The 15,852-nt window shown below is 46.8% G+C and overlaps 1 non-coding gene across 1 annotated transcript; it reads right to left on the bottom strand.

Annotated features, from left to right (window-relative positions):
- Positions 1–15,524: 15,524 nt before the first annotated feature.
- Positions 15,525–15,641, bottom strand: LOC115068444. Its single transcript, XR_003847791.1, has one exon. It is a non-coding gene; the product is annotated as a U5 spliceosomal RNA (small nuclear RNA).
- Positions 15,642–15,852: the final 211 nt, after the last annotated feature.

The following is a 15,852-nucleotide window of genomic DNA, read 5'->3' as shown; positions in this document are numbered from 1 at the left end:
ATATAATAACTATTCTCAGACTGGAGAAATGGTGCAGCTCTGGCTCACAATCGAATAATAATTATTCTCTATGGTGCTCAGAAGCGATTTGTAGCTAGCTTGAACTTTAGTGGTCTGAAAGAATAGTGACTAAGATCCCCTGAAAGACGTCTCTGGAATTTAGTTTGTGGACTCCACCATGGTTGAGTCTCCATGGTGTCACCTTTTTCTGAAAAGCTCACTGTTGGGGCCTGGCATTATTGCCTGGCATAAATACATAGCTGCTTTCTTTCTTTTCCTTTTTTCCTATCTTTTCTTTTCGACATGGTCTCATGCATCTCAGGCTGCCTTCTCACCATCCTGCCTTCACTCTTCAGTGCTAGGATTCCAGAACGCACCACCATTCACAGTTGGTGGCTATTACTTTTTTTAAAAAACGTTTTATTTATTATTTTTATTTTATGTGTATGCATGTAGTGCCTGCATGTAGGTAAGTGCACTCATGTCGTGCAAGGCCTGAGGAGGACAGAAGAGGCTGTCAGATCCCCTGGTACTGGAGTTACGGACAGTTGTTAGCTGCCATGTGGGTGCTGGGATTTGAACCCTGGTCTTCTGCAAGAACAACCAGTGTTCTTAACAGCTGAGCCATGTCTCCAGCCTGGCTATTTCTTTTTAACCTTTCATGTTTGTCTGATCCCTCCAAACTGGGCTGAAGGCTCCTCAAGAACAGAGCCTGGAGGATGGATGCGACTTCAAAGCCAGCCTGGTCTACAGAGTGAGTGCCAAGTAAGACCCTATCTCACAAAAAGTAAGGAAGAAAGGGAGGGAGGGAGGGAAGAAAGGAGGGAGGGAGGGAGGGAAGGAAGGCTGGTGAGACAACTCAGTGGGTAAAGGCACTTGTCTCCAAGTCTGATTACCTGAATTTGATCCTTAAAACCCATGTGGTAGAAGGAGACAATTGACTCCCACAAGATGTCCCCTGACACACACTGCACACATGCCTGGGTGTGCACTTTCAGGCATGTATGTGTGTGCACACACACATTAAATGTAAAAAAAGTAAAAGAATTAGAAAGTCAAAGAAAGATAGGTCTGGACTGGGAGTGTGGCTCAGTAGATAGAATGCTTGCTTAGCATGTGTAAAGGGTTGAGTTCAATGCCTAGCACTGGGAGAAAACAAAACAAAGCAAAACTAAGCTGGAAGTTGCAACTCACCAAGACACTCTTTCCTTCTTTCCTTCCTTCCTTCCTTCCTTCCTTCCTTCCTTCCTTCCTTCCTTCCTCTTTTCTCTCTCTCTCTCTCTCTCTCTCTCTCTTCCTTCCATTTTTTCCTTCAACAGTTTCTTACCAGGGACTTTAGGACTAGGATTGTGTCCAAAAAGAGCTGGAGAAATTTAAGCTCCACTTTGGGGATGCTGATGTTCACTGAAGCTGTGAACAGATTACACCACTGGGGTGAGCACCTGAGGGTGAGCAGGGAACTTCTAACTGACCAACAAGGCACCTTATTTTTTGGTCTTTTTGAGACAGGGTCTCCCTGTAGCCCCAGCTGGCCTGGAACTCACCATGTAGACCAGGTTGGCCTTGAACTCACAGAGATCTGCCTCTCTCTGCCTCCGGGATGAAAGGTGTGTGCCATCATGCCTGCCTCCAACAAGGCACCTTGACACAACTAAAATATCTGTTAATGAAAAGCCATACTGGCTTTGGTTTCTTTTAAGTTTCCCCTGTCCTGGACTATGCCCCCTTAATCCCAGGAGACCACCCTCACTCTCTAGGACTAACTGCTCTTTTTCGCTTCTGTAAACTGCTTGATTGCTTGGTTAAAAAGACAAACTATATTGACCCCATTCTGACTAGCTGTTTCAGGCAAGCCTGAACATGTCAGGCAAGCCTGGACCTGTCCAGGCATGTTATAATCTCTGCCCACTACCCCCACCCCAGGAGGCTATAGATCAAGGAGGCCCAGGCATATAGCAGCCTTATAAGGTAAGAACAGAGACTTCTGGCCTCACAGATAACAGTCAGCACATTCTATAGCTCCGAGGGTAACACCCCCCAATGAGAAACCTCCAGGACTTCATCCCTTGTAACCAATCAATTCAAAAGTGTGTTGGCGCATGCGGGCTCCTTGAACCAATCAAAGTGTAACTCTGTCATTCCCTCCTCCCTTCGTCTAAAACCTATAAAAAGCTCCCTCCCCCTGCAATCAGGGCTCTCCAGCACGGATCCATTGTGTTGGTGAGGTCTGAGAGCCCAAGCTTAAGCCCAAATAAAGACTGTTCTTGCATGCCTCTGGATTCTGTGGTTATTCTTGGGGGTCCATTCTCTGGGCACAACATTTGGGGGCTCGTCCGGGATCCCCAAGACCCCCCCCCCACATGGGACCCCAGAGCACTGAGTCTTCCTGATCCGATCAGTGAGTGTCTCTTGTCTTTGTGTCTTCCGTCTTTGTGCACTTCTGGTTTTTTGGGCCCAGTTTTCAGATTGCTTGTTGGAGGTCTAGGCAGATGCTCTGGAAGGCCCCAGGCCGTGGGACTTGGGAGACATCCTGGACCCACCTGGTGGGGATTGTATCCCCCTGGTAGACTTGGAAGGACGAAGCAGGTCGTACCCACTGGGAGGCGAGAGGCCATTGTCCTACTTTCAGTTTAAGGCGCCGGTTAACCTTGTGTTGTTTTTCTGTGGGTTTGTGCTTTTTGTTGTGTTTGTGACTCTTACTGTGTTAGAAGAGATGGGACAGAACCAAGTAACTCCTCTTAGCCTTTTCCAGGATCACTTCTCAGAGTTCAAAGCCCAGGCTGATAACCTGGGGATAAGAGTAAAGAAAGGGAAGCTCTTTATGTTTTGCAGGAATGAATGGCTGAACTTTGGGGCCAGTTGGCCTGAAGAGGGGACGTTCAACCTGCTCACCATCTACAGAGTAAAGGATATAATTTAGGGCCGTCTAGGCCACCCTAATCAGGTCCCTTACATCACGACTTGGCAGGTTATGGTGGAGGAGCCTCTGAAATGGTTAAAGCCGTTCCTTCCTCCTCCCCCGACTGGCCCAAAGCCAACTGTCCTCACCCTGCGTGAGGATGAGCGGCAGAGAAATGAAACCAGGCCCTCTGCCCCTCTACCCTGTCTTGCAAGGAGGCACAGGGGAAGAACTTCTGCTTGAGCCATCCCCCATCAGCCTGTCCCACAAGCAGAGCCTCTTAAGCCATCCCCCTATCAGCCTGTCCCGCAAGCAGAGCTTCAGGACGCCCCAGGGAAGGCAGAGGCAGCCCCACTCCAGGAGGCAGAAGAACACCCTCCCCAGACACGGAGGATGTCCAAAGGGGGCACCCATGGCTGGTGGCAGTCTCTACTGTCCTCCCCCTCTGGGCTGTGGGGCTGCTCACTGAAGCAGGGGACCAACAGATGCAGTATTGGCCATTTGCAACTAGCGACCTCTACAATTGGAAGCTGCAGACAGCTAAATTCTCTGAAAAGCCCCAAGGTCTAATTGATTTGCTACAATCTGTTTTGTTTACCCACCAGCCCACTTGGAATGATATTCAGCAGCTTTTGCAGGTCCTGTTCACCACTGAAGAAAGAGACTGGATCCTGGTTGAAGTCTGCAATCTGGTCCCTGGGGTGGATGGGAATCCCACCACCAATCAGGTCCTGATAGATGAAGCCTTTCCCCTGATTAGGCTGAATTGGGACTTCAATGTGGCTGAAGGTAAAGAGAGGCTCCAGGTCCACCACCAGACTCTAATGGGGGGGGTCTCCGGGCGGCCACAAGGTGTCCCACCAATTTGGCCAAGATTAGTGGTGTGCAGCAAGGGAGGGCAGAATCACCCGCAGCATTCCTAGAAAGGATCCTTGAGGTGTTCCATACCTATACTCCAATGGACCCAGAAGAAAATGGGCCATTGGAAGATGGAATGTCCAGAAAGACTGGCTGGGCAGGAGCAGGTCCATGAACGAACACAAGTCCTGGAGCTTGGGAATGGAGTGAATAGGGAGGATGGGGTTCAGATCCCCTCCCTGAGCCCAGGGTAACTCTCAGAGTGGAGGGGACACCTGTGAGCTTCCATATAGACACAGGTGCTCAACATTCAGTGTTAACAGAGACCCTAGGAAAATTGTAAGTGATCTACCTAGGGCACATTTTAAAGGAAGGACAAAAAGAAATGGTGCTAAAGATTCCAGTCCCCAACTCTTGAAGAGCAGTAAGGGAGTTCCTGGGATTGGCAGGGTTTTGCTGCCTTTGGATCCCAGGGTTTGCTGAATTGGCTAAGCCTCTCTATGAGGCTACAAAAGAAAATGAGACTTTCACTTGGATGGGAGAAAGGGCCTTTAGCAAAATTAAGCAAGCCCTCCTGACAGCCCCAGCTTTGGGGCTCCCTGATGTCACCAAGCCTTTCCACCTCTACATAGATGAAAAGAAAGGAATAGCCAAAGGAGTCCTGACTCAAATGTTAGGACCCTGGAATAGACCAGTGGCATACTTGTCTAAGAAACTTGATCCAGTAGCTGCAGGATGGCCACCGTGTCTACAGATTATAGCTGCTACTGCCGTTCTAGTCAGGGATGCAGATAAATTGACATTAGGGCAAGAACTGCACATCACCACTCCTCATGCTATTGAAGGAGTTCTTAAGCAGCCACCGACCACTGGTTGAGCAACGCCCGAATAACCCATTATCAGAGCCTACTTCTTAACCCTCCAAGAATTCGGTTCCTCCCAAACACCGCCCTTAACCTAGCCACCCTGCTACCAGACCCCAACTTGGACGTGCCCATGCATGATTGTGCGGGGATCCTGATCCAGGTACATGGGCTCAGAAACGACCTGACCGGTCAGCCACTCTCTGATGCAGAAGCTACTTGGTTCACCGACGGTAGCAGTTTCATGAAGGATGGGCAGAGGTATAAAGGGGTGGTGATGGTAACTGAGACTGAGACCGTTTGGGCAGCGGCTTTGCCTGTGGGGACCTTGGCTCAGAGGGCTGAACTGATAGCTCTGACTGAGGCCCTTAGGCTTGGGAGGAACAGACAATTGAATGTGTACACAGACAGCCAATAAGCATGGAGCCATCTACCAGGAAAGGGGGCTGCTCACAGTGGAGGGAAAAGCTATTAAAAATAAACAAGAAATTCTTGATTTGTTGGTGGCTCTATGGCTGCCTAAGAAACTGGCTATTATCCACTGCCCCGGGCACCAGAAAGCAAACACGCCCATAGCTCAGGGAAATCAGAGAGCAGACCGGGTTGCCAAAGAAGCAGCTTTGAAGACCTTCCAGATTTTGCCAATCCAACTACCAGATCCTGGCCCCCCCATCCTACCTGATCAGCCTCACTACTCCCAAGAGGATATGAAATGGATACACAAACTTCCCATGACCCAAAAGATCGAGGCTTGGTAGCATACAGGAGACTGTAGAATTATTCTGCCAAACGACTTGGCCAAAGACCTCCTCACACACATCCACCATACCACTCACCTGGGTACAAGGAAGCCAGCTGAATGCTTAAGAAATGCTCACTTAAAAGTCCTAAATTTCTGCCCACTGATTAATACAGTCACCTCTGCATGCCTTAGCTGCAAGCTGACCAATGCAGAAAACCATCCTAAGGAGCAAGGGGCTCGAACGAGGGGCTCTACACCAAGGGCCCACCAGGAAATGGACTTTACAGAAGTTAAGCCAGGCAAGTATGGCTCCGACAATGGGCCAGCCTTTGCATCACAGGTAACCCAGGAACTAGCTAGGATATTGGGGGCTAGATGAAAATTACATTGTGCATATAGGCCTCAGAGCTCGGGACAGGTAGAAAGAATGAACAGGACTCTAAAAGAGACCTTTACTAAATTAACTATGGAGACTGGTGGGGACTGGGTAGCACTCCTTCCCTTCGCCCTGTATAGGGTGAGGAATTCACCCTATCTGCTAGGACTAACCCCATATGAAATCATATTTGGAAGACCCCCCCATCCTCCCCAGTCTAAGGCCTGAACTAATTGCTGAGTTTGATAACCAACAGTTGCTTGATTCTCTAGAGGCAGTGGCTCAGGCGCATAGGGACATATGGCCCCTGCTGAAAGCTATCTATGAGACTGCTCCCCCTCCTACCCCTCACAACTACCAGCCTAGTGATTGGGTCTATGTCCGCAGACACCGCTGAGAGACCTTGGAACCTCGTTGGAAAGGACCATACGTAGTGCTCCTGACAACCCCAACAGTGGTGAAAGTGGACGGAGTTGCCACCTGGGTTCATCACACTCACATCCGGAAGGCCGATCCACACCCTGACAACCCGGAGGACGCTCCAGCGTCAGGACTCAAGGCATGGAAAGTCCACTGAGATGCGGACAACCCACTCAGGTTAAAACTGACAGTCAAATCTTGAGTCTCTTCTTCTCGCCTTCTCTTCCTCTCCTTGTCCCGTTCCCAGTAACAGGAAACCCACACCAACCCCATCTCTTAAAATGGGAGGTCATTGACACAGCTAATTCAGAAATCCTGAACTCCACCACCAAAGAGGCCCCTCTGGACACCTGGTATCCTGACTTGACCTTCGACCTGGCGACTCTACTCATACTGACATGGAATAATGTGTACATCCAGCAGCACCACTTCTATGTCTGTCCCGGCAGGAACCAAAACTGGAATGTGAGAATCACCTGTGGAGGGGGGGAACATTTCTTCTGTAAGTCATGGTCCTGTGTGTCGACAGGGCACACTTGGTGGTCAGCCTCCAATCAAGGTGACTACATAACCCTTAGTCGTGTACCAAGAAAAAGTCCACCCTGCCAACAGCATAAACAAGCAGATGGGACAGTCGAGGGCCATTGCAACCCGGTCAAACTCAGGTTCACTCAGGAGGGCAAAAATGCCTTTATTTCCTAGAAAACAGGATTGCAATGGGGGATTTGCTTATACAGTAAGACCCAGATAGGATGGATAGACCCAGGGGCAGTGTTCAAGGCCCTGGTGACCTAAGAGTCCCCTTGAGATCATAAAGGCTTCCTTCTCAGTCCTAAATGCCTCGAATCCCCAGGCAACTGAATCCTGTTGGCTATGCTTATGAATCACTTTTCAGTGGGTCCCCCTGGTTGACCACCTTACCTTCAGCCATGGCTGGTCCACTAATAATACTTTTATCCTTGCTTACTTGCGGCCCTTGCATCCCAAACGCCTTGCTCAAGTTTATTCAAGAAAAATTGCAAACTATCCAACTGATGGTTTTACGTACTCAATATTCCCAACTAAACCAAAGACCTGACATGCATGCAGATTACGTCTAACTCCTTTTCTCTGCTTCTGTACCATTGCTGGCTCGCTATAGGTTAAAGACTTAACCCATGTTATAACTCAAGGGGGGAATGAAAAGCCATACTGGCTTTGGTTTCTTTTAAGTTTCCCCTGTCCTGGACTATGCCCCCTTAATCCCAGGAGACCACCCTCACTCTCTAGGACTAACTGCTCTTTTTCGCTTCTGTAAACTGCTTGATTGCTTGGTTAAAAAGACAAACTATATTGACCCCATTCTGACTAGCTGTTTCAGGCAAGCCTGAACATGCACAGGCATGTTGTAATCTCCACCTGCCACCCCCACCCCAGGAGGCTATAGGTGAAGCAAGCCCAGACATATAGCAGCCTTACAAGGTAAAACAGAGACTTCTGGCTCTACAGATAACAGTCAGCATATTCCACAGCTCTGAGAGTAGCACCCACCAATGAGAAGCCCCCAGGACTGCATCCCTTGTAACCAATCAATTCAAAAGTGTGTTGGCGCATGCGGGCTCCTTGAACCAATCAAAGTGTAACTCTGTCATTCCCTCCTCCCTTCATCTAAAACCTATAAAAAGCTCCCTCCCCCTGCAATCAGGGCTCTCCAGCACGGATCCATTGTGTTGGTGAGGTCTGAGAGCCCGAGCTTAAGCCCAAATAAAGACTCTTTGTTCTTGCATGCCCTCTGGATTCTGTGGTTATTCTTGGGGGTTTGTTCTCTGGGCACAACATCATGTAGACCCTTCACTAGCAATCCCTGTGCTGTTTGTAATGAACCAAGCACTAGAGTGAATTCCCACTGACATTGGTGGACAAATGACTGACTCATGGTTTCATTCAAAGAGTGTTCTTGGTACTGGCTGGAGCCAAGCCAGTGCTCTTGATGATGTTCAACATTCAGAAATGCTTACTGTCTTTCATTGATCTTATCACAATTTTTTTGTGGGTGTTTTGTTTTGTTCTGAGGCAGGGTCTCATGTAGCCCAGGCTGACCTCAAACTCTATAGAGTCAAGACTGGCCTTGAACTCCTGATCTCATGCCTCCATCTCTCAAATGCTGGGATTACAGGCACAGTCAATATGACATTGCAGTCAGAAAAAAACAGAAGGAGCAGAGAGAACCAATTTCTGGGGTAACCAAGGGTTTTAGTAACTGAAGTTCTCATCTGAAATTGTCATCAAGAATCACATGGAAAAAAAAAAAAAAGCTAGAGTCTGGCATGGACTTTAAAGCTCACACCTTTAATCCCAACACTCAGGAGGCAGAAGCAGTGGATCTCTGTGAGTTTGAAGCTAGCCTGGTCTACACAGCAAGTTCCAGGCCTGCTGGAACTACAGGGAGGCCCTGTCTCAAAAAGACCGAAAAAAGACAAAAAGAAAAATAAAATAAAAGGATCACATGAGCAGGCTGGAGCGATGACTCACAGTGCTTGCTGCTCTTCTAGAGAACTTGAATTCAATTCCCAGCACCCATGTTGGGCAGCTCACAACAGTCCGTAACTCCAGTTCCAGGGATCCAGTGTCCTCTTCTGGACTCCATGGGCACCTACATATACCTGCACACACACCTGAATTAGGGGCTAGAGAGATGGCTCAGCAGTTAAGAGCACTGACTGCTCTTGCAGAGAATTCAGGTTTGATTCCCAACACCCACATGGCGACTAACAACCATCTGTAACTCCAGTTCCAGGGGATCCTATGCCCTCTTCTGACCTCCATAGGGATTGCACAATATGAGTGTACTTACATACATGTAGGCAATACACTCATACACATAAAAAAAAATAACAAATTTTTTTGGGGTCTTTTTGAGACAGGGTCTCCCTGTAGCCCCAGCTATCCTGGAACTCACTATGTAGACCAGGCTGGCCTTGAACTTGCAGAGAACCACCTGCCTCTGCCTCCCAAGTGCTGGGATTAAAGGTGTGCACCACCATGCCTGACCAGAAAAAAATAACAAATTTTTAAATAATTAAAAAAATTAAATCTTAGTAAAAAGAATCATGTGGGAATTGAGCTGCCTATAATGGTACTCACTGTAGTCCTAGTGACTTGGGAGGCTGAGGCAGATGGATTGCTTAAAGTCCAGGAGTTTGAGATCAGCTTAGGCATCACAGGGAGATCTTGTCTCAAGAAAAAAAAAAAAGAATCATCATGTGAATGGTTTGTAATGACATGCCCTTTATCCCACAGTAGAGGTTCTGTCTGAATTCTGAGGGATTTATATATGGACACACCCATGTCTATATGTTCCATGGTAAGGGCCTCTGTGTACCTAATCCCCCTGTGGTTTTCTAGGAACTGCCTTCTAGGGTAATGTGCTAGAGTGGAGTCAGCAGCATTCCAAAGGGAGTGAGTGGGTGGCTGATGCTAGGCAGGATCCTCTGCCCAGCTGAACTCCCCAGCTGAGCTGAACCTCCCCCCACCCCCCAGCCGGAAGCAGATAGGGAAGGTTCCAATGGTTACAGGTCTTGGTTGCTTTATTACTTTCATTCTGATTAATGGTTTTACAAGATGTAAGCAAAGTACAACTATTTTATAGCCATGTGAATAGAAAGACTGACACCCATGTAAAAGGATGGAGTCTCTCTGTAAAGGTGAGCCCCAAACCACAAGCTCCTGTGGGCATCAGTTAAGTTAAGTGCAACGGTTCATCTGACACACGAACATCTCTCTAATGTTTGACTACTGAGACATCAACTTCAGCTTTGACGGCAATGAGGCTGGATGGAGTGATGCATGTAGGTTGTAGTCTTCTAGCCACTCTGAGCCAAATGGGATCCTGGGCACTGCTCAACTTTGCTAACCAGTTTTCCCATTTACAATTCACTGGAAATAAGTGACACCTGGTTCACAGTCTGGAGATTCAATGAGATGAAAGAAAGCACATTTTGAGAACTGGGGGGTGTAGCTCAGTGGTAGAGTGCTTGCTTAGCAGGCATGAGGCCCTAGGTTCAACCTTCAGTACTGATAACACACACACACACACACACACACACACACACACATACACACACAGAATTTGGGGAGAGGCTGAAGAGATGGCAAGACTGCTCAGTGATTAAGAGCACCAGCTGCTCTTGCAGAAGACTCAAGTTTCCAGCACCCACATGGTGGCTAACAACCATCCATAACACCAGTTCCAGGGGATCCAACACCCTCTTCTGACTTCCGTGGGCACTGCATGACATGGATGCACTTAAACACATGCAGGCAATACACTCATACACATAAAATAAAAATAAATAAAATAGTGGGTTTTTTTTTTTTTGGTCTTTTTGAGACAGGGTCTCCCTGTAGCCCTAGTTGGCCTGGAACTCACTATGTAGGCCAGATTGGCCTTGAACTCACAGAGATTCGTCTGCCTCTGCCTTCCAAGTGCTGGGATTAAAGGTGTGCACCACAACACCCTGGCTATAAAACAGTTTTTAAGAAAGATTTTTGAATGCAGGCATGGTGGCACATTTCTGCAATGCCAGTGTTCGGGGTAGGGGTAGGGAGAACCAGGAGGTTCACTTCAATTTCAAGGTCAGCCTCATCTATATAACTAGATCCTGGTCTGTACTATAGAGTAAGATCCTGTCTCAGAAACACAAAATTCAACTAAACAAAAACAAGACTTCTTTCCAGACTCCAAAAGTTCCCTTTCCTTACATAAACAAGGAACCAGCAGAGACAGGATATCTGCCTCCACTCCATCTGTGGCTTCCTCCATTTACTTCCTCCTCTAATGCACACAATCTTTCCTACTCTTAGGTCCTAATGACTGGCCGTCAGTGCTACCAGATGGTGACAGACAGGACTCCCAGGACATTGTCAAGTTGGGCACATTCTGAGTCAGTTTTGTATACCGTGATGACAGGTTCTGTGTGCAGTTCAGCTGGACTATGGCATTTGATAACTCAGCCCTCCTGAGGAATGGTACAAATTCAGTTTGTGATCATTCTTATCACACACCTTGATTCATAGTGTCATCTCAAGAGTTGGGACAAACAGATCACTCTAGGAAGGCTACTAGTCTAAGCTGTATTTTATTTTTCTTGTTTCCTTATCATGGCTTGCAAATGGCCAGTGCATTAGGTCTCAACCAGCTCATGAGAAATCATAGAGATGTCCTTATTTGCTGTGGTATGGCTATGGAGAGGAGCCGCTTTCACATAGTTACATGTACATACTCGGTTGCTTCAGAGCTGTCATTAAGCTTGAAAGCGGCCATATCTGAAAAGCTCTCAAGTTTCTTCAGGGTGTACACTGTAAATGGCCCTTCATAAAGACCTGCCCTCTCTGAACCTGATAAGGCAAAGGTGAAGGTCCAATTCTGTTTGCTACATTCTAGTTCCTTCTATCTAAGTCAGAACAGTCTCTGGAACCAGCTACTTCAGTTGGCTCATAAGACTACCTTTTTTTTTTTTTTTTTGTAAGACACTATCTTGCTGGGTAACTCTGGCAAGCCTCAAACTCAAGATCTTCCTGCCTTAGCCTCCGCCATACTGAGATACAGGTGTTGGCCACTTGGATTACAGTGTCAGCTGATGCTGTGTCCTGTTTACAGTGTTGAACAGTTAAATTATGCACCAAGTAGATGCTTAATAAATACTTCTTAATGATCGTGACTCAGTCATTCCAGTCCTTATTGAGGTAAAGTCAACGGCTCACACACTACCATTTGTTCCCAGAAAGTACTTCTGCCCCTCCCTACCAGAGACAGCATCTGCAGGGAAGAACAGGCCCCTTATTTTTATACCAATTCTTCCAAGTTCTCCCAGTTTAAACTGATTTTCCATCTCTCTCCAGTAGTCCTCAGACTAATCCCAAGGTGCCATTTCCTCTTGCCTCCACACTCCCTTTTAGGTTATCCTACATCACTATTTGATATTCATCCCTGTATCCCTGGGTTCTTCCTCTACTGCCATAAAAGCACTCTCCTTTCCCTCCCCAAACTTCCTCTGAGCCCTCTGCCACTATCAAACAATATTGCCTAATCCACTCCTTTGAAGGTTTCTTTGAAGCTATTTTTTACTTTCCCCTGACATCTCAGGCACTTCAGGCCAGAAGCTATCTCAAGGTTTCCTCCTCCTCTTTCTCCTCTTGGTCTTCTCTTCCTCCTTTTTTGAGATAGGATCTTGCCATGTAGCCCAGGTTGGCCTTGAACTCAAGGCAATCCTTCTGCCTCAGCCTAAATGCTGGGATTGTGGTTGTGCCCCAACTCCCAGCCAAAGCATATTTTCTGCCTGCTATTTCAAAAGATAGTTTTCTCCCTTGAATACTTGATACCTTTACAGACCTCTGCTATCACCATCTGTTCTTCTGGCTTACCTCTAAAGGGCCCACTAAGCTGGGCTTGGTGACCAGTGCTTGTAATCCCAGCACTCAGGGGGCTATAGTGAGTTCCAGGCCAGCTTGGGCTACAGTGTGAGACTCTGACTCAACAAAGCAAAGCAAAGCAGGAAAAAAGCTTTGTCACCTGTTTAAACTTTTCTGACAATCATTGTTCTTGACTCTTACCTTCTCTTACAAATCCCACCTAGGGGCTGGGCCTGGTGGCACATGCCTTTAATCCTATCACTTGGGAGACAGAGGCAGGTGGATCTCTGTGAGTTCAAAGCCAGCCTGGTCTACATGGTGAGTTCCAGGCCAGCTGGGGCCACAGAGACCCTGTCTCAAAAAGACCCCCCCCAAAAAAACAACCCCCCCCCACAAATCCTACCTAGATTCCAAAGCCCAGCGGTTTATCCTACTTTTCTAGAAACTTTCCTCATCTATCTTTTCCTTCCTTTTCTGTCATCTGACCTGGAACATCCCATTCTGGTTGGATCCTGTCCTGTCAGGCTGTACCTAAGTAGCCTCTCATACAATAGGACTAACAGATTTCACTTTGAAGGGGTAACACTACACCTTAAGTGGATACTGCACACTGCCTGGCTATCACATTTCTCCTGCTCACCTCTCCTCTCTAAAATGAATATTGCTCACTTCCCCCTCTTTTCCTCCCCCTCCCCAAAATCTCCCATACTCCAACGTTTTAATGAACAACAGGATCTACTAGCCTTAAAAGATCATCTCTAGAATACAATTCTTTGTGTCTGCTTGTATGTGTGTGTATGTGTGCACCTGTGTGTGCCTGTGTGTGGAGGCCAGAGAACAATCTGGCCAGAGAACAATCTGTTTTTCCTCAGGCACTGTCTATTTGCTTGTCTTTTGTTTTGTTTTGTTTGGGGTCTTTTTTAGGAAAATTTTTATTTATTTATTTATTTATTTATTTATTTATTTATTTATTTATTTATTTATTTATTTATTTTTTGATACAGGGTCTTCTTGTTAGCCCCAGCTGCCCTGGAACTTGCTATGTAGACTAGGCTGGCCTCTGCTTCCCAAGTGCTGGGATTAAAGGCATGTGCCACCACACCTGAGCTCATTTTTTTTTTTTTTTTTTTTTTTGGTCTTTTTGAGACAGGATCTCCTGCCCCAGCTGTCCTGGAATGCACTATGTAGACCAGGCTGACCTTGAACTCACAGAGAACCTCCTACCTCTGCCTCTCAAGTGCTGGGATAAAAGGCATGCGCCACCACGCCCAGCTCATTTTTTTTTTTAATGACCTTTATTTCCAGCCTCATCTCTTTATTATTTATTTATTTATATGTGTGTGTGCCTATTTGGGTTTATTGTGTGTACCATGTGCATGCAGGAACCCTCAGAGACCAGAAGAGGGCATCAGATCCCCCTGGATCTGGAGCTAAGGGCAGCTGTGGACTGCAGTGCGTGTGCTGGAAACTGAATCCATGTCCTTTGCAAGAGCAAGTATCTTAACCAATGAATCATTTCTCCAGCCTCCACCCTATTTTTTATTTTTATTCTTTATTTTTTTGTCTTTTTGAGACAGGGTCTCTCTGTAGCCCTAGCTGGCCTGGAACTCACTATATAGACCAGGCTGGCCTTGAACTCACAGAGATCTGCCTGCCTCTGCCTCCGAAGTGCTGGGATTAAAGGCATGCACCACCATGCCTGGCTTATTTTTTTTATTTTTAAAAATATTTATATTTATTTATTTATTTATTATTATATTTCGGTCTTTTTGAGACAGGGTCTCCCTGGAACTCACTATGTAGGCCAGCCTGGCCTCACACTCACAGAGATCTGCCTGCCTCTATCTCCCAAGTGCTGGGATTAAAGGCGTGGGCCACCACACTCAGCTTATTTTTTTATTTTATGTGTATGAGTGTATTGCCTGCATGTGTGTAAGTGTACCTGTCCCATGTCCTGTAGTGCCTGCAGAGGTCAGAAGAGGGCATTGGATCTCCTGGAACTGGAGTTACAGATGGTTGTTAGCAGCCATGTGGGTGCTGGGAATCAAACCCAGGTCCTTTGCAAGAGTAGCCAGTGCTCTTGACCTCTGAGCCATTTCTCCAGTCCTACCCCCCTCGAACACCACCTTGGTTTTTTTTTTTGTTTGTTTGTTTTTGTTTGTTTGTTTGGTCTTTTTGAAACAGGGTCTCTCTATAGCCCCAGCTGGCCTGGAACTCACTATATAGACCAGGCTGGCCTTGAACGCAAAGATTTGCCTGCCTTTGCCTCCCAAGTGCTGATATTACAGACCTGCACTGCCACACCAGGCTATCCAGCTTAGTTTTTTTGTTTTTTAAGTTTTTTATTTATTTTATTTAATGTGTATGCATTTATTGCCTGCATGTAGGTAAGTGCACCTGTGTCCTCAATGCCCGTGGAGGTCAGAAGAGGCTGTTGGATCCCCTGGGACTGGAGTGCTGGGATTCAAATCCAGGTCTTCTGCAAGAATAACTAGTGTTCTTAACCACTGAGCCATCTCTCCAGCCCCCCACCTTGTTTTTCAAGACAGGGTCTCTAACTAGGACCTGGGTTCACTAACTGGGCTACAGTGGCTGGTCAGAGAACCTCAGGATTCTTCCTGTTTCTGCTGCCCCAGCCCTGAGATTACAAGCATGTGCCACAACATCTGGCTTTTTGTGGGGGTGCTGGGAATGGAACTCAAGTCCTCATGTTTACATGGCAAGTAGTTATCTCCCCAGCCTCCCTCCCAAATTCTTTAATATCTCTCTCTTCGCAGGTGGTATTTGATTTCCCTCTCCTCAGACTAGCCTTGGTGACTCACTTTTTATGTGTAGAGTGTGTGTTGCTGGGAAACAAACCCAGAGCCTAGCTCTCTACCACTAGGCTACATTATCAGTCCCTAACTACTACTACTTCTTTGTTTTTTCTCCTTCCTCCTCCTCCTCCTCTTCCTCCTCTTCTTCTCCTTCTTCCTTGCCCTAAATTATATTGCAAGGCCTAAAAATTGGGTTAAGATTCAGACTAGTTCCCCTCCCTGGAAATCTTTAATAAAAGGTAAAAGATGTATATGATCTGAAGAGAAACCAAAGTATATCAACCCCTCACTTCTAATGAATAGCGTATGAAAAAGTAGAACATGAGAGAAAAAGCAAAGCTGAACACTGGAACCTGGGACATACTACCTTATCCAAGTGATCAAGGTCAGATCAGTGATTCCAGGCCAGCTGGGGCCACAGGGAGACCCTATCTCACAAAGACAAAAGAAAAAAATTGTTTTTACATTTTATTTTGTGTGTGTTTGTG

Source organism: Nannospalax galili, unplaced genomic scaffold, assembly GCF_000622305.1.
Source record: "Nannospalax galili isolate Female #2095 unplaced genomic scaffold, S.galili_v1.0 scaffold286, whole genome shotgun sequence".
In the NCBI taxonomy this organism is placed as follows: Eukaryota; Metazoa; Chordata; class Mammalia; order Rodentia; family Spalacidae; genus Nannospalax; species Nannospalax galili.
The sequence above is the reverse complement of the archived record's forward strand: the minus strand, read 5'-3'. Positions and strand labels throughout refer to the sequence as shown.